Consider the following 22,679-nt stretch of genomic DNA (forward strand, 5'->3'; position numbering starts at 1 on the left):
TGCTGGGGCAAGGCCTTGAAGAACTTTTAGTTGAATGAATCGATACCAGTACTATTTTTTTTAAAAACCTGGTACTTATTCTATCAGTCTCTTTTGCTGAATCACTAAGTTACAAGAACATAAATACACCAACACTGGTTGTCAAGCAGTGGTGGGGGACAAACAGAGACACAATGACACACACACACAAATATATACAACAGGTTTGTCCAATTTCGTTTCCGTGTACCAAATCCACTCACAAGGCTTTGGTCAGCCAGAGGCTGTAGTTTAAGTTACTTGCACCAGGTGCCACTCAGTGGGACTATACCTGGAACCAAGTGGTGGAGAGGCAAGCTTCTTATCGCACAGCCACACCTTGGAAGCAAACAACACTTACTTAAAGTCATTATGCAATGTGGAGACAAGGCGAGAGAGAGAGGGAGATGTATACACATATACACATACATGCACGTATGCATATGCACTATCATATCTTGAGTCTTTCTTAAAGCAAGAAAAATCATAGCAGTGTCCTATCACTCTTAAGGAGCATATTCAGAGCTCAAATATGATTTAATACTTTCGCAAGGGCCTAAGAAATGTTGACATTGCCAGTGTTATAGCTCTATTACTCTTCAGTCTTCCATTTGCATTCATTTATGGAAAGCTGTCTGGGAACATTTTTGAATTCATAGGAAATTAACAAAAATTTTGTAAAACTGATTGTGTGGATTCTGGTTCTGCTTCTTCTTTTTTTTACTGCTTATCATTGAGGGCAAGGGTGGTACCCATAGTGATGTAGTCATGGTTGGAAAGCCTTTGAGTATCAAAGGTTCATCAAGGTTGTCCTGGGGCTAAACTACAACAATACAAGGCAGTATCAAAAAGTTCCCAGACTAGTTTATGTTTAAAAAAAACAAACTTATTTACCTAAGTTTTAACATCATCTCTTTCGAAATAGTCAACTTGCACAGCAATACATCAGTCTCAGAATTCCTACCAATTTTAGAATCTGACCTGGAAGTCATTTTTCGTAAGCAAGTCAAGGACTTTCTGTGATTAACTCTTTAACTTGACATTGGTGTTAAAACGGCAACATCTGAGCTGCATTTGCATCTTGGGAAAGAGATGGAAGTCTGTAGGTTCTAAATCTGGTGAATTAGGTTGGGTGCAGAAGCAATACTACAGTTCTATATTTAAGAGATGAGGAATTATGTACATTATTTACATTTGACGGATATTTGTCCTCATCTTGTTTGTTGTTAACACAACGTTAGCTGATATACCCTCCAGCCTTCATCAGGTGTCTTGGGGAAATTTCGAACCTGGGTTCACATTCCTAACATATTTTTCGATGTTATTATTATTATTATTTTTTTTTTTTTTTGAGAGAGCAGTGCATGCTATCAAAGTGACACTGGGGTAAAATATATGAAGCCCAGTATACCCATCATGACTACCTGTCTGATAAGGGTACACCAGGTACATGCATCACAACCATATGTGCGTGACATGGTGATCTCATATCAAGATAAACAGCACATGACCTTGCAGGTGGGGCCCAGTTAGAATTTTCTTCTGGTTGAGTAACCAATCCCGCTCAAAAGGTCCCTGAGTAAGGGTTGTTTAAGGATGTTGAACAAAACAGCTATGTTTCCAGAGGTGAATTATTCAAACGCCAAAGAATCCTTCTCAACACATGGCTATGATGCTCCCCCACTACTTCTGCTCGTGAACAGAGATGCACATATCATCAGCCACTAAGGGACATGCTCAACTGGTTAAGGTTAAACAACTATTGAGCAGAATATTTTGTTGTTGTTATTATTATTATTATTATTATTATTATTATTATTATTATTATTATTCAGGTCACTGCCTGAAATTGAACTCAGAATCTTGGAGTTAGTATCCCACACTCTTAACCACTATGCCATATGCCAGTTTTTGGTTAGAAACTCATGAGTAAGAAGAGCTCGATGACAGGGTGCACTGTTGTCATGAAGGTATCCAATTTTTTGCACTCCTAAGACTTGGTTGCTTTCAATGAATGTCGTCCCTCAAATGCTTCAAAATGTTCTCCAATGATTCTCATGCACAAGCTGATGAATTTTTCTCCACATTTCTTGGGGTGACACTTGTGGCAGATCTTACAGACCACTTATCATCTTCCAGAGACATTCTTCCATGTTGAAGCACCTGTGCCACTCAAAACATAGCCTCATCGCTGTAAGCTTGTCAAAGTATGCTCAATGTCTCTGTAGCAGACTTCCCAATTTTAACATGTCCATGACAAAAACTGCAGGACTATAGCATACACATGATCACAGTGATGTCACTTGACACACTGCTTCATGAAGGTCTCACTGCATATGCAACCATGTGCTGCTATCTGTTGGTGTACTACAGAACTAGTATGGGAACTTTTTGAAACCACCTCATATATACTGGACTGAAACCAGAATGACTCTCTTCTTTTACTGCTTTGGTTTTACTTTTTGTTATACAAGACCTTAATGAACAGTTTTTACAGGGTTGTTTTTGAGAAGAGAGAAATTCCTTTGTGGTTTTTAATGTTTTTGTTTGTTATTCTTTATGTACTGGTGTTACATAAATAACATTACAGACACAGAATGTTATTGTTTTCTTACCATGTTGAGTATCAAATGTAAGTCTGTTATACGCAACAGAAGTAGTGCTGGATTAAAATAGCCATCTGTGTATCATACTGAATATAGATGCATCATGTAAAAGCAAATTAACTGTGACATTTGTCAGGAGAGTGCATCTCTTATGGACATGCTGTGTTAAAAAACACAATACATACACCAGTAGTAGATAAAAATTGTCTAGTGTCAAGCATCTTCACCAGCTGCTGCAAGAAGATTTTTATCTGTTACCAATATACACTGTTCTTAAACACAACATGCTTGTAAGAAACATCATCTTTGATGAATATCACAGTAAATATGCTTTCTTGTAATGTGCTTACATTAAGTATGATACATCAATGGCAATTACATGTAACACATTAACCATGGGGTCTCTTCCTGTTTTTAATATTTCAGTGTTGACAGCATCCATATATTACTGTTTTGTAGCTTTACATTGTTTAAATTCGTTTTTCTGTTTCATCTTTTGTTATTTTTGTAAGAATGTCCTCATCAGATGTGGACATTCTAGTATCAGATGTACCATTCTAAATCTCTGATACTACTTACAGGTTATATGGGAATTTAGAGTTAAAAATGTTGTTCAAAATTATCATATTGATGTATCTTAGCTGTGTTTGTATATGTGTTACCATCTTTATCTTTTATTATGCTGTATGATAAAGGTTGTGACTATGTATTGTTCTTGAAGCCAGTATCTCGTTCTATTTTGTCTTATAGGTTCTCATTCTTTTGTATTTTTCAGTGTTGTTTTGACAGATTTGTTCAGTTCATTGCATCGTTCAGCTTTGATAATATCGTCTGGGTTGTTCAACATTTCTATTCTGGCTTTTCACCTTTGTTCACAGGATATCTCTATTTCTGATTGTTGGCCTGTCACTGGTTTTCAAGTCCACAATCTGACAATTTCTTCTGTTATTTTGTTCGTTGTTTCTTTGAAAAACATATACTTTTTGCCTTTGACATCTGTTGCCATGTTTCAGGCTGTAGCAAAGGTGTGGAAGCAACTCCTGTCATCTACATTGCAACCATTTGAACTAGAGTTTGATTAGCAATTTTTTTCACATCATTATGGATCTTTTGTATTTTATTCTCTGTTTTGATGTTGTTAAAAAGTGTACCATGAAAAAAAACAAAAAAAAACAATTGGAGTTTATTTCAGTATTTGGTCTTCTATTTATTTTTAACAATAGTGTCCACTTTCCTGAATAATAATGTCATTCAGCTCATCTCATTGAGTAACTGGTAATGGAGTGGGGCCCATGTATGCCAGCATTTTATGCAGAGTTGAATCAGAGTATTTGTCATCAAGATACCACCTGCTGTACAAGACTGCAATAGTTCTAATCTTTATTTAATTTCTTAAGTCCCTATTTTCTTGCAATATTCTGCCAGTTCTTGAATTGGTCTTCTCTTATGTCAATATTTGAAACTTCAATAAACATGTAAAAGCTGCTTCTTGGCAACTAGTTTCATTTCATTTGCTGGTCATCAAAGAATTTATTTGACACTTCACTTTTACCTGAGCCTGGAGTTTCAATTTGGAAAATGGATATCATTCCATCTGTAGTATTAACAAGTGATATCCAATAATATCTTTCAGAGTAATATTCACAGAATTTGATGCTTTTTGTGAACTCTTCTCTACAATCATAAATATTCATCTTTCTTTAACACTTTAGCATCTAAACCAGCTATATCCAATTTTAGCAAGAAGCTACATTCATTGGCCGGGACTTGACAAAGATATTGAATCTCTTGTGTAAATATGTCCAAAATGTGCAAAAGCCTCAAAATTACCTATTCAAATAAGCATTCCTTAGTCAGTTACAAAAGCACCACATAGATTACACATAGAGTACACATAGATTTTGCAGACCTCATAACGACAACTACTTTTACTTTATTATGGCTGATGCATTATCTAGATGATTGGAGGTCTTCATTATGAAAAACAACTTCGGCCACAATACAAAAGCTACATCAAGTTTTTTCAAGATTTGGTTACCAGAAGTTTTAGTACTGGATAACAGTTCATAATTTACTTCTCTAGAATTCACGACATTTTGTAAGAAAAATGGTATCAATCATATAAGAACTTCTCATATCATCCTCAATCCAATGGATTAGCAGAGAGATCCCTGGATACCCTTAAGTGCACGATGCTCAAAATTGAGGAGAGTGGTGAGTTAGAAGAAAATTTTCAACTCTTTTAATGACCTACAGAATAACACTGAATGCTGCTGCACATAGGGCCAAAAACCCTGGCAGAAATAATGTTTCTGAGAAAAATTTGCAGTGTTTTTGATATGATGAAACTCAGGAATGCAAAACAATCACCAAAATTAACTGGTATACCAAAGTACAGGCAGGGAGATCTAATATATGTTCTTGGTACTCGACCGAGTCATCCCAAGTGGCAAGACTGTCAGGTAATAAAGCAGAGAAGTAACATCGTATATGTGATATTAGTTGGATCTTTCACCTTAGTGCAACATGTTAACCAGTTAAGATGGAGGGGAGAGCTATAAATACCATTATTTACAAATGAAAATCAAGGAAATATGAAAATTCAAAATATTCAAACTCAATTAGAAACTACTTTGTGAAATTTAAGAAGGTCCAATCGAAATAGAAAACTGGCTGAACACATACAAGTAAACCCTCAAAATAAAATTTCTTCATATACCAAATATTCATCTTTTAATGAAAGTGGAGATGAGAAAACCCCAGTTGTCTCGACACAAAACATTATTTGTTGTCATCCAATCCATAGACACGATTTGATCATGTGATGTTGATTATTTAAGCTTACATTGATTCATCCAAAGAAGAAGCACATTATGGACATAGATATAGGCGTAGGAGTGGCTCTGTGGTAAGTAGCTTGTTTACCAACCACATGGTTCCGGGTTCAGTCCACTGCATGACACCTTGGGCAAGTGTCTTCTACTATAGCCTTGGGTCAACCAAAGCCTTGTAAGTGGATTTGGTAGACGGAAACTGAAAGAAGCCCGTCATATATATGTATATATATATGTGTGTGTTTGTCCCCCAACATCGCTTGACAACTGATGCTGGTGTGTTTACGTCGCTGTAACTTAGCGATTCAGCAAAAGAAACCGATAGAATAAATACTAGGCTTACAAAGAATAAGTCCTGGGGACTAAAGGTGGTGCTCCAGCATGGCCACAGTCAAATGACTGAAACAAGTAAAAGAGTAACGAGTATACATCGACTCATCATTGTGGATTGGGTCTTTTCACCTTATCACACCTACTGTGGTACAGACGATGGTTCATTTTGCATCATGGGCAAATTGAAGTTACAATCCACCATTTTGCACTTCAGTTTTGAATTGGTGCAATGTTTGGTTTGTTTATTTTATAAAGTTATATTCTGAGTACAATATTATTTGTCTTACTTTATAACAATAACGATGTTGGTGGTGACAATGTATGAGTTGATGGCAACAATAACCATCACCCTACATCATGCATGGGCAATCTGCAGCCCTCGATATATTGCTGTGCAGCCCTGAACAAGTTACTAATTTCATATTAAAACAAATAAAATTTCATACTAAGATAAATAAAATTAAGAAAAACTGAAAAAAATTCTGTGTAAAATGGGTAAGTAATATTTCATGCATATGTGTTTTATCATGCAGCCCTCTCCCACTTGGAAATAGTAAGATGTGGCCCCCAGTTGACAAAAAGTTGCCCATCCCTGCCCTACATAACGGTACTAATGGTGGTGGTGGTGGTGGTACTAGAAATGGTGACTATGTTGGTAATAATGATTAAATCAATGCAGTTGAGACTTAATTTTTATGGAATCATTATAGCCAGATTGATCACTTTCTGGTGGAAAATAACAAATTTTCTCAGTTTCCAATAAACTTAGCTTCTTCCCATTTTTCAAATGCTGGTGAGAATAAAAAAATTGAGAAGAATTCTCGACCAGCCACGTTTTTTGTTCCTTTTTTGTACTCTCAGATTTTGAATATTGGACATTTATACTATTCTATGATGCATTCCTGGAAAATAAAAATGATTAATCTCTCTATAAATTATATCTGTTTACAGATGGAACTTCCAAGATAGAAACAGTCTTTCCTACCTGGTTTAATGTGAAGAAGAAGATATTGCTTGTGTGCAGGTAGTTTCAACACTACCAAGTAAATGGGAACCACCAGGTATATGCAAAATATTTGTAAGACATTTCAAGTCGCAAAAAATGCAGCCAGTGAGATGTTTAATACCATTAAAGAAAACTGGAGGCATCAATACCAGCCAAGAAGGATCATGCCATGGAAAAAAATAAGAAAGTTAATAGAAGACAACTATGAAGCTACATTATTTATATTCGATGGATATTTGTCCTCATCTTGTTTGTTGTTAACACGTTTCGGCTGATATACCCTCCAGCCTTCTTCAGGTATCTTGGGGAAATTTTGAACCTGGGTTCTCATTCCTAAGGTATTTTTCGATGTTATTATTATTATTATTGTTATTGTTCAGGTCACTGCTTGGAATCGCGTTCTTAACCACTATGCCATATGCCCATGGGCATATGGCGTAGTGCTTAAGAGAGCGGGCTACTAACCCCAAGATTCCGAGATCGATTCCAAGCAGTGACCTGAATAATAATAATAATAATAATAATGATAATAATAATAATGATAATGATAATAACAATAATAATAATAATAATAATAATAATAATAATAATAATAATAATAATAACATCGAAAAATACCATAGGAATGAGATCCCAGGTTCGAAATTTCCCCAAGACACCTGAAGAAGGCTGGAGGGTATATCAGCCGAAACATTGTGTTAATAACAAACAAGATAAGGACAAATATCCGTCGAATGTAAATAATGTACATAATTCCTCATCTCTTAAATATAGAACTGAACTATGAAGCTATTGATGATGATAATGGGGAGGAGAAAAAAGAGGATTTTATGTAGAAAGGGAATGATATCATTAATGAATATAAGATATTGCAAACGATGATAATGAATGCTATTATGATAATTGGAAACTGCTCTTAATAATGTTGTGAGTGTTATACACACAACACATAAGTAAAATGAAATCAAATATATTGTTTCATCATGCTATGTTATTCTAGCAAAACTGTTCAATGAAATAAAAATGCACATCAGTTACAAAAATCAATAGTTGTTGGTTTGTTTCTGCATTTTATGTCAGAAATCATTTATTGAAGAATTTAACATAAAACTTGTGTTAATTTTTTTTTTTCTTTCTTTCTTTCTTTCTTTCAAAAATACTAAAGTTTAGTTTTGAAAGAAGGGAAAGAAATCAAATTTAAAACAAAAAGTAAGCTGAGTGCATGTCAATATATATTAAGGCATAAAACTTGGTGTTCTGTAATTTAACTTGAAGTAGTTTCAGCTTAAATCTAAAATTCAAATTTAAGAACCTTAAAAAAATATGATTTATATTTGTTATTATAACAATTTCCAAATTTATTGCTGTTTTAAGATTTGAAGGAAAAGGCAAAATAGAAAAGGAATGTATAGGCTTCTTCATCAAAACTGGCAAAATTGGCCGATAGCTAAATGACAATACAAACAACTAATTATTATAGTCAATAATTTTTTTAAACTATTTTATATTCTCTAATGACTATAAGCTAAGATTTTTTTCTCTTCATCTAAATGATATTATTGTCTACAGCAATTAATTTGAAAGGCTACTTCAGACAATATAAAGAGCTTTTGTATTTCAAATGTATTGTATATTGAAATAGCACTATTGTTGTTTTAGAATTAAGAAGAGTGTTGCTACAGAAGAATGAATAAAAGTATTTCAACTTTAACTCAAAGTCAATGTCATAAAACTTTATTAGAAATTCTTTAAACGATGACTGAGCAATTCTTTAAACAGTTTTATTAGTTTATACGAATAACAGGTTCCAGAACTAATGATTATTTACTGGTGAAAGCATCATAAGAATCTCGGATCATGGTTCCAGTTACGATTCGACAGCATGGCACTTTGGAGAAAGTTTCTTTTACTGTAGCCTCGACTTAACCAATGCCTTGTGAGTGAAATTTTCCTAACAATAATGTCAGAAAACAATGGAAAATTAATATATTTGTGTGTATGTGTGTGTATATACACACACACACACATATGTATTAGTTTAACACTTGGGAAGTGAAAAAGTCCTTAACGTTTCGAGCCTATGCTCTTACACAGAAAGAAACAAGGAGAGAAAATAAAGAATGTGTAGTGGCTAGCGATCTATCATATATATATATATATATATATATATATATATATATATATATATATATATATATATATATTATAGTCATAATGTGAAGGCGCATGGCTCAGTGGTTAGAGCGTCGAGCTTACGATCGTGAGGTTGTGAGCTCGAATCCCGGACTGGGCTGCGTGTTGTGTTCTTGAGCAAGGCACTTTATTTCACGTTGCTCCAGTTCACTCAGCTGTAGAAATGATTTGCGACGTCACTGGTGCCAAGCTGTATCGACCTTTGTCTTTCCCTTGGATAACACTGGTGGTGTGGAGAGGGGAGGCTGGTATGCATGGGCAACAGCTGGTCTTCCATAAACAACCTTGCTCGGACTTGTGTCTAGGAGGGTAACTTTCTAAGTGCAATCCCTTTAGTCATAATAACAATAATCCTTGGATGGAATTTATAAATATTTTAATGCACTGCTATGTGTGTTTCCACAAATCAAATGTCTCTCAACTTCATAGTCCATATTCCTGAGATACAGACTGTGATCTTATTACTATATTTATCCTACATTACATTGGTACAGCTTGATGCAACCCCCAAAAACTGGTCCTCCAATCAGCTTCATTAGACTGTGGTTGTCATAATGGGATAGCTTTATTTGCATGTTCAAAATGTTTCATGTAAACAAATTTAAAAGATATATATACACACACAAGGTGCAAAGGGGTAAATTGTTGCCATTTTGTATTTTTAATTTCATGCATATGTATTGTTTGTTTTTTATTTTGTCGACGACACAGTAAAGTAAGGTCAGTTGGGCACTGTCTGTGAGAAAAACAGCACTACAACACAATTCACTCTGCCAGAAATTTGGAAATGACATGTTATACTGCTTGACATTCATGCCGGCTCCAATATGAACATTTCAGAGTGTTTGGGTGTTAATCTGAGGAGAGTGCAATCTGAGGATATGTACCGAGAGTGACAAAAATCAAACATACAGTCAACATCATGACACTAGCATCAGCCATGAGTACAACTTCACTTGGCTTGATGGGTCTTCTCAAGCACAGCATACTGCCAAAGGTCTCAGTAACTAGTCATTGCCTCTGTGAGGCTCAAAGTTTGAAGATCATGCTTCACCACTTCGTCCTATGTCTTTCTGGGTCTACCTCTACCACAAGTTCCCTTCACAGTTAGAGGTCGGCACTTCTTTACACACCTGGCCTTGTCCATACACATCACATGACCATACCAACACAGTCATCTCTCTGGCACACCATATGTGATGCCTCTTATGTCTAAGTTCTGTCTGAAGATGCTTACACTGACATTGCACATCCAGAAAAGCATACTGGCTTCATTTCTTTGTGTGTATATGTATATATATAAATATAATCATCATCATCATCATCATTTAACGTCTGCTTTCCATGCTAGCATGGGTTGGATGGTGCAACTGGGGTCTGGGAAGCCAGAAGGCTGCACCAGGCCCAGTCTGATCTGGCAGTGTTTCTACAGCTGGATGCCCTTCCTAACGCCAACCACTCTGTGAGTGTAGTGGGTACTTTTTATGTGCCACTGGCACAGGTGCCAGACGAGGATGGCAAACGGCCACCAGCACGAAGACAACAAGAGAATGAAAGAGACCTCTATATTATGTAAATAGAGGAATTTATCTGTAAATGTAATATGTGACAATTATTCGGTAGCCATGTTAAGATGGTGGCATGGATTTCTACCCCGACATCTAAAACTCAGAGGTTTATCATGGCTACCAAATAATTGTGACATATTACATTTACAGATATATATATGTATGTATATATATATATATATATATATATATATATATGAGGAAAGTAATAAGAAAAATAAGCAAAAATGCACATTGGAAATCAAAAAGAGTAAAGGCTTTTTATGAAAAGTAACGATTAGGTGAACTGAGATAGGAATAAAAGTAATAAAAGTCATTATTGTGAATTGTTAACGAGATTCAAAAGCAAAGCATACCGATTTCATGAATTTACTAATCATTGCTTTGAATGCACATTGATTAATGAATGGTATCAGGTCTACTAGTCCCTATATATGTATATATATATGTGAGAGTATAATTAAACATAGGCCATCGAACAAACATTAAAATGAGCTAACGACTTTATATATGGAAGCAAACCTCCAATGTACATCATATATAAATGAATATTACCATGGGTTTCATAATATATAAATCAAAATATAAAATATATAAGACATATAAATACAGAAAATCACCAAGATCTTGTATATGTGTCCTATCTCTCTTTTCATCCTGACGAGGGTGGGGTCCATTGCTGTGATATGCATCAATTGCAATCTATGGTGATGTGCTCCTCAAATGGCCATAGATGATGTGTTTAGTTTAATTGGTGAATCCTTACTCTTGAATTATTATATTCTGTGTGGACATATTTTTTGATTCGGAAAAAAAGAAAAATTACTCATGGATTATTACCTTTGGTGTGAGTGAAGTAACTATAACTTTTTAGTTGATTTATTCATTATTTGATTGCCTGCTTTCTCAACTTTTTCAGCACGACTTATTATTAGTATTTTAAAGTGTTTTATAAATTTTTAGTCGTTTTTTGATGGGACGTTCCTATACTTGTTTTTTTTTTTTTATTTTGCATAGGCGTAGGAGTGGCTGTGTAGTAAGTAGCTTTTTTACAAACCACATGGTTCCAAGTTCAGTCCCACTGTGTGGCACCTTGGGCAAGTGTCTTCTACTATAGCCTCAGGCCGACCAAAGCCTTGTAAGTGGATATATTAGATGGAAACTGAAAGAAGCCCATTGTATATATGTGTGTATGTTTGTGTGTCTGTGTTTGTTTGTCCCCACCAACATCGCTTGACAACTGATGCTGGTGTGTCTACATCCCTATAACTTAGCGGTTTGGCAAAAGAGACCAATAGAATAAGTACTAGGCTTACAAAGAATAAGTCCTGGAGTCGATTTGCTCGACTGAAAAGGCGGCGCTCCAGCATGGCCACAGTCAAATGACTGAAACAAGTAAAAGAGTAAAGAGTATATATATATATATATATTTTTACCTTGGTGGTTTTCTGTATTTGTATGTCTTATATATTTTGGTTTTTGATTTATATATTATGAAAGCCATGGTAATATTTATTTGTATATGATGTATGTTGGAGGTTTGATGCCACATATAAAGTTTTTAATTCATTTTAATGTTTGTTTTATGACCTATGTTTAATTATCATTGCCTCATTTATTTGAGCACATCTTTTTTGCAGTCCTATTAATTCTTTATCTCTTTTGAAAGAAACAATAGTCATTTCTAGATGTATTATATATATATATATATATATACATACATATAAAAAAACACCCACTACACTCTCGGAGTGGTTGGCATTAGGAAAAGCATTCAACTGTAAAAACATTGCCAGGTCAGATTGGAGCCTGGGGAAGCCGTTGGGTTTCCAGACTTCAGTCAAACCATCCAACCCACACCAGCATGGAAAGCGGACATCAAACGATGATGATAATGATGAATGACATACAACAGACTTCTTTCAGTTTCTTATTTCTTTATTGCCCACAAGGGGCTAAACATAGAGGGGACAAACAAGGACAGACAAAGGGGTTAAGTCATTTACATCGACCCCAGTGTGTAACTGATACTTAATTTATCGACACCCCGAAAGGCTGAAAGGCAAAGTTGACCTTGGCGGAATTTGAAATCAGAACGTAATGGCAGACGAAATACCACTATGCATTTCCCCTGGCACTAACGTTTCTGCCAGCTCGCCGCCTTTCAGTTTCTGTCTGCCAAATGCATTCACAAGGCTTTGGTCAGCTTGAGGCTTTAGTAGAGGACACTTTCCCAAGGTGCCATACCATCAGACTGAACCCAGAACCATGAGGTTGGGAAGCAAACTTTTTAGCACATAGCCACACCTGCATATTCAGGAAAAATGTTTTTATTGCATCAAAGTCTGTCCAGCTTCACATCTAGGGCCCATGTTGTTTGAAAAGAGTGCATCATATATGCCAATACAAAGTCTATATATTTATTTCTCATTCAACATTTGCATTTGTCTATTTCTGTTCAATACTAGGTTTGTCTTTATAAGAAAAGACATTTAGTATTTTTTATTATTATTTATATTCATCAATATTGTCATCACTGTCATTGTAGCATTCATTTTTCTATGTTTGCATGAACTTGATGCTATTCACAGAGGCAGATTTTCAGCAGCTGGATGCCCTTCCTATTGCCAACATTGGCTAAGTAATATTTCCCCATGGCCCAGCATATTTTTACAGATGATTGGAAACAAAAGGCACTGCTTCTATGATGGGGACACTCATTTATAAGTATCACACACACATATATAAGTATATATGCATATGTGTATATATATATATATATATATATATATCAGGATATCCTGTAGCTTATTCTGATTTTAATCACCTTACTTTGAAACTGTATGGATAATACCGTACTAAATTCTGGTACCTCAACTTAAGTACTTAATTCATCTGAATCTAAATTTTTGCTTATGTATGTATATATATATTCACACACCTCTGGTAGTGCAAAGCACTTGTGGTGGTTCCACATAAATGCACCCGTGCAGTGTCATGCAAAAGTTTCCACCACACTCCGTAAAGTGGTTGGCAAAAGGAAGGGCATCCAGCCATAGAAACCATGCCAAATCAGACTGGAGTTAGGTGCAGTTCCTTAGCTTGCCAGCTTCTGTCAAAACGTCCAACCCATGCCAGCATGGACAATGGACATTAAGTGGTGATGATGATATATATAAGTGGTGTCAAAGAGTTCCTGGACTGGTAATGTTTCATAAAAGTCAACTTATTTACCTAAGACGAGAAAACCCCAGATGTCTCAACACAAAACATTCTTTATTGTTATCCAATCCATAGACACGATTTGATCATGTGATGCTGATTATTTAAGCTTACATTGTGATTCATCCAGAGAAAAAACACATTATGGACATAGATATACATTGACTCATCATTCCTGCCACCTTTGGAATCCAGCCTGGAAGTCGGTCTCCGTAAATGAATCAAGGACCTTCTGCAATTCGCTCTGGATCTTGACAATGGTATTAAAATGGCAAGCTTTGAGCTGCATTTTCATCTTGGGGAAAAGATGGATGTCTGCAGGTGCTAAATCTAGTGAAGAAGGCAGGAGCAAAAGTAATACCTTGTTGTTTTTTATGAGAAACTCACAACTGAAGAGAGCTTGATGACAGGGTGCATTGTTCTCATGAAGAATCTAATTCTTCATGCTCCACAGATCCAATTGCTTTCATCGCATCTCCTTCAAATATTGCAGTAGAACTCTTAATTGACAGACTGGCTCTAGAGGACAAATTCTCAATGATGCATAATACTATATTTCATGGCAGGTCTCCCAGAGACTTCCTTCCACTTTTGAAGCATCCGTGCCACTCAAAACATTGCATACAACCCATTGCTTCATCGCTATAAATGGTGGTGCTCAATGCCAAAGCATGTTCAATGTTTCTGTAGCAGACTTTCCAAGTTTAACATAGAATTTCACATTATTTACATTTGACGGATATTTGTCCTCATCTTGTTTGTTGTTATCACAATATTTCAGCTGATATACTCTCCAACCTTCATCAGGTGTCTTGGGGAAATTTTGAAATTGGGTTTTCATTCCTAAGGTATTTTTCGATGTTGTTGTTATTATTATTATTATTATTATTATTCCAGTCACTACCTGGAATTGAACTTAGAATCTTGGGGCTAGTACTTGTGCTCTTAACCACTAAGCCACGGGCATATGGCGTAGTGGTTAAGAGCGTGGGCTTCTAACCCCAAGAATCCGAGTTTGATAGAATTTCACATTGTTTCTTTGTTCCACTCCATGACAAAAATTGCAGACTACCGCGTACACGTGATCACAAAAATACAAATTTCATAACTTGTGAAGTAAACACAGTGATATCACTTGGCACACCGCCTCAAGAAGGTTACTGCTCACTCTCACAGAGCACACAACTGTGTACTGCCATCTGTTGGCATGCTACAGAACTAGTCTGGGAAACTGTTTGATACCACCTCATACACAATATACAGGGTGTCCATAAATTCTCTTAACAGCTTCCGCTATTTTTTGTAGCTATTTATTGCATGGAACCAACAGAACCAACAAGGAAGTCTGCTGAAGTTTCTAATAAAACTTTATTTTTTTGCCTATGTTTTCCAATAAACTCTGCTGAGTTACTCCTTATTTTTAATTTTTTATGAATGTTTTAAATTGTAAAGATAATTTATGGACACCACGTAATTCATTTAGGAAGATTGTCAGAAAATGGTTTAAAATTCAAGGCCTTCACTAAAAATTGAGAGAATTTGAAGAACCAAGCATTATAATCATGGCATATAATCTAATAATAAACAATTTCCTGATTGCTTTATTCCAAAAACCTTTTTAAAAAGATTTTTCCAGCATTATGTTATTTCCTTTGTCTCTCCTTTGTATGATATATTAGTTGATAATTTAACTTCAGATCTTTGCTTATATTCTTGAACTTTTGGAGAAAGTTTCAGTGAAAATATAAAATCCATTAATAATGTAGAATAATGTTTAAGATTTACCTATTTCCACAACACATTTCATACAATTCATAATTAAGTAAAATTTTGTTTTGAACATATGTAAAAATGGACTATTTTTATATTTCCTATATGTGTCTTATTTAATCTGTTTAAATTTTTACTTTGATCTTCTCTAAACAACCTTACAAATCTTTTTGATGAAGTGTATTCTTCAGGTATAGAGGTATAGAGGGGGAATATGCAGAAGAGTACAAGAAGTAGAAACTTTCATCTGCCTCTTTCAAAATAGTTGATTTATTTCAACATAAAACGGTGCAGTTAGTGCAATAAATCACGTGTGAAATAACCTTATTGTAATTGTGAACCCTAATGCTAAAGTTGATTAGAAAAGAGTTTGAGATTTTATTATGTCAAATTCTCTCCAAACTTTGTCTAGTTACAAGAAGCAGGGAATCTCTGAGAGAAATTGAGTAGAAATCAATAGTTGCTTAATCTATCCATTTATAAGAGTCAGAAAAAGAATCACCCAAATATAATTACTCCGGTGAAACAAAGTTTGAATTACATTCACTGTTGCAGTAATCAAATGTGTTTGGAAATTAAGGTCAGCATCATGCATGAAACCATTAGGCTACAGATTAAATCCACTTGATTAAATTAAGTATTATGCTGGGGAAATTTAAACACAAACACCACAAAATAAAATCAAAACTTGTTTTCCTGCTTTGAATAAACAGAAATGTGTATGACTATAGTTAACTCTATGGACATTAACGCTCTGTTGTGTTGTTGCTGTTGCTGTTACTGGGGGTAGTGGTGGTGGTGATGGTGATGATAGTGGTGGTGCAGGTCTCTTTCACATGTCATACAGTTGCAGCAACCATGTCAGCTTCTCTCAGACTAGTTACGATGATACACTGTTGTGTAATTATTCGAGGACTTGCACAACACATTAATGACAGCAGATGGCACTTAACTGCCCATTTCACCCCAAGAAGTCACAAGGTGAGGACATAGAGTACTCAATGGGATTTTAGTTGTGTGATTTATCATGCTAGAAGTTTCTAGAACTATACACACATACACACACACACATTTAGAGCAGACACTAAAACATGACTTGTTGTGCAATTGATGTAAGTATCTATGTGTATTAGTGTGTGTGTGTGTAATTGTGTATGTGTGTGTGTGTATGATTGTGTGTGTGTATCTGTGTGTTTGTGCAACTGTGTGTGTATGATTGTGTGTCTGTCTGTGTGTCACTGTGTCTGTGTTATTGTGTGTGTGTGTGTGTGTATAGGTGCAGTTGTGGCTGTGTGGAAAGAAGTTTGCTTCCCAACCACATGATTCTGGGTTCAACTCTACTGCATGGCACCTTAGACTAGTGTCTTCTATTTTAGCCTCAGTCTGACCAAAGATGTGTGAGGGGATTTAGTAGACAGAAACTGAAAGAAGCCAATCAAATATATATCTGTGTGTGTGTGTGTGTGTATGTGTTTGTCCCCTGCCATTATTTGACAATCGATGTTAGTGTGTTTGCATCACCATAACTTAGCAGTTCAGCAAAAGAAACTGATAGAATAAGTGCCAGACTTTAAAAAAATATTGCAGTCGATTTGTTCAACTAAGATTCTTCAAGGTGACGCCCCAGCAGTCGAATGGCCACAGTCGAATGACTGAACCAAGTAACAAATAAAAAACAAGATAAAAGATAAAGATTTGTATATCCAAACACAGACATGGTTGTGTGGTTGAGGTGCTGTTTGCTTACAAAAGACTCAGTGTCAGGTTCAGTTCCAATGCATGGCACATTGGGCTGGCCTCTTCCCCAACAGCCTCATAACCTCAAGCCAACCCAAACCGCATGAATGGATTTCAGTGGACAGTAAATGAAAGAAGCCCATCTGATGTAAGACGACATATGATACTGGCAGGAGATGAGTCACCTTGAGGTCCATCAAGCTGATGCAGGAATGGAAAATAGCCGACATCACAAAATGATGCTGAGAATATTCTTGCATGATGGAAAACTTGCTGTAAGAAACGATGTCATATATTTGTTGAGCACTTTGGGGAAAATTACCATGCTAAGACTAATTATGATGAGAATTGCTCTGAGGAAAATGTGCATCTTTTCTACTATAGGCATAAAGCCTGAAATTTGTTGGGGAGGAAACTAGTCAATTACATCGACCCCAGTGTTTCACTGGTACTTATTTTACTGACCCCCAAAAAGATGAAAGGCAAAATTGACCTTGGCGGAATTTGAACTCAGAACGTAGCAATAGGCAAAATACTGCTAAACGTTTCGTCCAGCATGCTAATGATTCTATCAGTTCGCTGCCATGGAAAATGTACATCTTATCATCAATGACATGTCCAACTAAGAAGTTAATTTCACATTCAGCACTATGAAATAGCTTTTCCTTGAAAGACATGTTCATCCAGTTGGATACAAACATTTACTTGTTTTTCAATACATTTGTTCATTCTAAGCATTTTTATAACTAAATCCACATGCATTTACTACTGGTCATAGTGGAGGTGCAATGGCCCAGTGGTAAGGGCAGCGGACTTGTGGTTTCAATTCCCAGACAGGGCATTGTGAGTGTTTATTGAGCGAAAACACCTAAAGCTCCATAAGGCTCTGGCAGGATGGGGGGAGGGGGGGAACCCTGCTGTACTCTTTCACCACAACTTTCTCTCACTCTTTCTTCCTGCTTCTGTTGTACCTGTATTTCAAAGGGCCAGCCTTGTCACACACTGTGTCATGCTGAATCTCCCGAGGACTACGTTAAGGGTACCTGTATCTGTGGAGTGCTCAGCCACTTGCATGTTAATTTCACGAGCAGGCTGTTCCGTTGATGGAATCAACTGGAACCCTCGTTGTCATAACTGACAGAGTGCCACTGGTTATAGAGACATTCTTTCTTTAACACTGGCTGACAAGTGATACAGTTCTTGAGACAATGTTCCGTCACTGAAGATTTGCTATGAGTTAAGATAAATTAGTTAAGTTAAGTTAAGTTAATTTTTTGGCTCAAAAAGCAAAAAGCAAGGCCATGTAGGGGAACATGGAGTTATGTACAGGGTGGTGTTCATGCAAAGAGTTCAGGTCATTTGTGGTCAAGGGAGATTTTGAACCGAGCGGTCATTGGCATCTTCGCTATCTCGTCCAGCAGCTTATTCCACGGATCCACAACCCGGACGGAGAAAGCCCCTATCATGCATATTTCTTTTATACAATGTTTCAGAAGCTGGCTTCTTTATGTATATTCTTTCACTGAAATGACTTGAGCCAGAAGTTATTGATAATATTCCTCCTTAACAATATCTTGGACTCTCACCAAGAGACTTAGGTGCATGCTGGATGGTGCCTATACCAAAATGTTACGTGCAGAGCTCAACATCTCTTGGAAAGAGCACCCAACGAAACAACTGTTATATGGGAATGTACCAACTTTCTCATCAACCATCCAAAAGCGGAGATTGAGGTTTGCTGGCCACAGCTGGAGAAGTAAAGAACTTGTGAGTAATGAGTTGCTGTGGACACCAAATCATGGTATCACAGTGGCTGGAAGACCACAGAAGATATCTTTATATATAAAAGTAAGGTTGTGTGCTGTCTGTCTCCTACGATTTAGATTCCTAACTACTCCCACATTTTGTGGTGCAGTTTAACCAAAACCGGATATCTTATAGTCATGATTAATATCGAGCCCTTCTAGGTATTAGCGCGCATCTACGATGAGTCTACGATTTAAAAAAAAATTTACCATCAATTTTTCCCATTTTAATGCATTTTTGGCATATGTAAGGGAAGTAACTCTCTAAAAATTTATTATTAAATCTCAGAACGTAAAAAGCTACAATAACACCCCCCCCCTTTGTGGTTAGCCATATTAAGATGGCTATTATACTTTACATCTCTAAAAATGCTTATATAGTTATTTCCCTTACAGACCCGAGCAACGCTGGGCGATACTGCTAGCGTATATATATAACAGCTTGCAGATGTTGGATGCCAAGTTGAAGACCCGAAAACACTAATGGAAGATTGGGAGGGATGGAGAGAGGTAGTCAGGCTAGCCCAGGCAATCAGCCAGACTGATGCCTCAATATAAAAAAATAAACAATATCTAAGTCATTCAATGATGTCTTTGTATTATTTGTGACCAAACAAATTGGTGTTGTTGCTTGCTCTCCGGTCAGTCCTAATTAAAGGTTATTAAAACCATGAATATCTGGTCACTTTTTACAGTGATAGCAAGCCATTGGCATTATCTATTCCACCTTCTTTCTTTAAAGGGTTAGGGTGTGGTTTGGGTTAGGAAATTTGGTTACCATTTTTGGTAAGTTTAGTGGTTAAATAGAGGCTCTCTTTGTGGTTTGTATATGCATGTGGCACATCATACATTTACATTATGGTCATTTTTACATAAGGTGTACACACTGCCGGACCATTTGAGAGTGGAGAAATGTACATTGAAATTAATATTCTTGAGATAAATGTTTGTAACATCACTATTACTACTGAGAATTCTTTGAAACTTGAAACTTTGAACATGGTGCTTTGAGTTCAAATTTAAAACTTTGGATGCAGTGCTCTAGGTCAGAGGTTTAAATGTCATGTATTCATTTCTCTGTTTCTTTTGATTTGGCACAATGCCTACAGGGCAGGGCAGATATTAATACATTTTCTTTGGCCAAATTTGTCAAATCATCAAATTAGAAGTCATTTCAGTATGAAGATCCAAATAATGACATCAAATTTTAAACTTTTAATAGATATTTATGATAGATATTCTTTTCTACTCTAGGCACAAGGCCTGAAATTTTGGGGGATGGGGCTAGTTGATTAGATCGACCCCAGTATGCAACTGGTACTTAATTTATCGACCCCGAAAGGATGAAAGGCAAAGTTGACCTTGACAGAATCTGAACTCAGAACGTAAAGACAGACAAAATACCGCTTAGCATTTCGCCCAGGATGATAACGATTCTGTCAGCTCGCCACCTTTCTGATGAATATTAACCATCTCATGGTTAACATTGTTTACTTTTTAAGGTCTTATAGTTTGGACAATCACAATGGAAAAAAATGATTGGTTGGGTCTGCTACCTAGATTAACATGCATCCCTGGTCCTAAGATATCTGTAACTGGAATATTGGCAGAGCCTCCAACATCTAGGAATTGAATCCAAATCACAGTGTTGGAATATGAATGCTACTCAAGTGCTATTCAATGAGTTCTGCTCAATGAGTGCTACTCTTCATTATTTGATTGAGTCATTTGAAGAAAAGGCAATGACTTATTTCAGTCAGCTGCACAAATATCGTTTATCTTTTACTTGTTTCAGTTATAGGACAGTGGCCATACTGGAGCACTGCATGAAGAGTTGCTGAGCTACTACTTTACAGGCATGTAAACAAACCAAATCTGGCTGTTGAGCAGCAGGAGAACAAACACAAAGACACAAACACATTTGGCAGTATTCTACACAGTTTTTATCTACCAAATCCACTCATAAGGCATTGGTTAGCTTCAGGCGGAAAGAGAAGACACTTGCCCCAGGTGTAACATGATGGAAATGCAAGTGGAACCATGTGGTTGGGAAGCAAACTTCTTATCACACAGTCATGCTTGTAGCCTTAGGCTTCCTTACAGTTTCCATCTACCAAATTCTCCCAAAAGACATTGGTTGGCTTGGGAATCTAGTAGAAGATATTTGCCCAAGATGCCATGCAGTGGAACCACTAGTGTAGCTAGCAGGGCAGTAGGGGGCGATCTGCCCCAGGCAGCACTTTTCAGCCTGTTGTAGGTTATTGTTGTAGGCAATATGTGTTTTTCTTGTGGGGTCCAAGGGTGGCAGATGGAAGAGTCACCCCGGCAGCACACACTGTAGCTACGCTAGTGAGTGGAACAGAACTCGAAACCATGGGGTTACAAAGCAAGCTTCTTAACCCCTCAGCCATCCTTGCAACTATATTTATATTCTTTTACTCTTTTTACTTGTTTTTACTCCTTTTACTCTTTTTACTTGTTTCAGTCATGTGACTGTGGCCATACTGTAGCACCATCTTTAGTTGAATAAATCGACCCCAGGACTTATTCTTTGTAAGCCTAATACTTATTCTATCAGTCTCGTTTGTGAACTGCTAAGTTACAGGGGACGTAAACACACCAACATCAGTTGTTTGTGGGGAGACAAACACTGACATGCAAACACCGACACACACACATATACGATGGGCTTCTTTCAGTTTCCGTCTACCAGATCCACTCATAAGGCTTTGGTTGGCCTGAGGCTATAGTAGAAGATGTTTGCCTAAGATGCCAAGCAGTGGGACTGAACCCAGAACCATGTGGTTGGTAAGCAAGCTTCTTACCACACAGCCACTCCTGCACCTATGTTTACTTTTGTTGAGCGTTTTTTTTTTATTTAACTTTTGCAACTTTGGCAGATAGACTGATCTGGGTCTCTGTATTTTGAGTTCAAATCCTGCAGAGGTCAAATTTGTTTTTCCTCCATCCAGGATAATTCAATAAAGAACCATTTTAAAGTGGTGAGCTGATAGAATTGTTAAAATGTTTGATAAGATACTGTGCTGTATCTATTCTGGATTTAGCATTCATTAAGGGGTTCAATTCCAGCTGATGACTAAAGCCAGTGTTACCTGATCATGGGACCACAATTGATTATTAAAGCTACAATGGGTGGAGAATGACTATGGCAGTCTATTACTGTAGTTGAATGATGAATTTCCTAGCAGGCCTTCATCACATTCTCACAAACCAATGAAGAAACCCTTAAGCTTTATAAATCATCTGACCTGCTAGAAATAACAGTCAAATCTCTTGCAACTCACAATTACCTTTAAAAAGGAAGGACACATATTCAATTTACAACTACAATGTTTTATGTCCAAAACTAAATTATTAAAATGAATTACCATGGCTTTTATACCTTTAATTATAGATCTACTCACAACATCTGAGGACACAAAGCTGTCTTGCGTTCTCAGATGTTGTTTGAAGTTACCCTTCATCTTGTCGGTAGGAGAAGAGTAGCACAGTTTCTTCATGAATGCATTAAAGATTAATGCTGATACAGATGCTGATTCATTCATTAAATGCCTAAATGTTTGAAA

General features: G+C 36.5%; 1 long non-coding RNA gene across 1 annotated transcript in view; it reads left to right on the top strand.

Annotated features, from left to right (window-relative positions):
• Positions 1-6,923, top strand: part of LOC118764097 — a 55,517-nt gene extending 48,594 nt beyond the window's left edge. Inside the window, exon 3 of the long non-coding RNA XR_004999888.1 lies at positions 6,743-6,923. This is a non-coding gene — a long non-coding RNA (uncharacterized LOC118764097). The remainder of the gene's footprint in view (positions 1-6,742) is intronic.
• Positions 6,924-22,679: the final 15,756 nt, after the last annotated feature.

Source organism: Octopus sinensis, linkage group LG7 (genome assembly GCF_006345805.1).
Source record: "Octopus sinensis linkage group LG7, ASM634580v1, whole genome shotgun sequence".
NCBI classification, from domain to species: Eukaryota; Metazoa; Mollusca; class Cephalopoda; order Octopoda; family Octopodidae; genus Octopus; species Octopus sinensis.